The following is a 1,035-nucleotide window of genomic DNA, read 5'->3' on the forward strand; positions in this document are numbered from 1 at the left end:
AGGGAAAAGGAGGAACAACATTACAAAATAGAAAAAGGGACTCTGAGCTTCTCTCATGACTCCATTTGTAAATCAATGGTCCGAGTTTGGAGACTGTAACTGATGTCTAGTGTTAAAAGTGTTAGTGTAAATGAAAATGAATTTAATTAAAGCCCTTGTCCTATAGGGGGCAGCACTGCCTCAGTCAGAATGTTTAAATGTTTATTATTTTATTCACTGTACAATGTAATTAAACACTGAAACACAAATAAAACAGATAAATAAAAAGTAAACAGAATAAACAGAATAAATAGTAGCTGAGTTTTATAAATGTTGTAAAATTGGCTCTAGATAAAGGAGACTGTCAAATGACAGAAATCTCAGAAACTGTAAGTATACAGACAAACTAAGGAAGTTGTGTGTGTGATTATGGGTGTGTTTGTGGGAGTGTGTAAGTGTGTGTAAGTGTGTGTAAGTGTGTGTAAGTGTGTGTGTAAGAGGAAGATCAGCAGTTTTGTGCTCACACTAATTCTGAGAACTGGACATTCGGAACACATTTAGGTAAGGATCAAACTTTTTTATTCTTACATCAAAAGGCAGAAAAGATGATAAACAGATGAATAAAAAGTAAGAGAAGAACAACAAAGACATGAAAGGATCGAATCTGAATCAGGAAATATGACTGAACAAGTGTGTAGTGTTCTAAAGTATTGTGTGGTGGTGATGCAGTCAGGTGTGTGATGTACTGAACATTGTGTGTGTGTGTGTGTGTGTGTGTGTGTGTGTGTGTGTGTGTGTGTGTGTGTGTGTGTGTGTGTGTGTGTGTGTGTGTGTTTGTGTGATTCAGTCTGAGGTGGGACACTTTCAGCTATGACAATGATGACAAAGTAGTAAATATCCAACATGTGTATATTAAAACAGTGCTGTGTCTCAAGTGTTGAAGTTTATAGTAACTACACAATTTGTACACACACTGTATACACACACTGTACACACACTGTACACACACACTATACACACTGTATAAACACAATACACACACATACTGTACTATAC

The 1,035-nt window shown here is 36.1% G+C and overlaps 1 long non-coding RNA gene across 1 annotated transcript in view; it reads left to right on the plus strand.

Moving 5' to 3' along the window:
• Positions 1-423: 423 nt before the first annotated feature.
• LOC125140575 overlaps positions 424-1,035 on the plus strand; it is a 2,236-nt gene continuing 1,624 nt past the window's right edge. The window contains exon 1 of the long non-coding RNA XR_007139815.1: positions 424-540. This is a non-coding gene — a long non-coding RNA (uncharacterized LOC125140575). The remainder of the gene's footprint in view (positions 541-1,035) is intronic.

Source organism: Tachysurus fulvidraco, unplaced genomic scaffold, assembly GCF_022655615.1.
Source record: "Tachysurus fulvidraco isolate hzauxx_2018 unplaced genomic scaffold, HZAU_PFXX_2.0 HiC_scaffold_249_np12, whole genome shotgun sequence".
Lineage (NCBI taxonomy): Eukaryota > Metazoa > Chordata > Actinopteri > Siluriformes > Bagridae > Tachysurus > Tachysurus fulvidraco.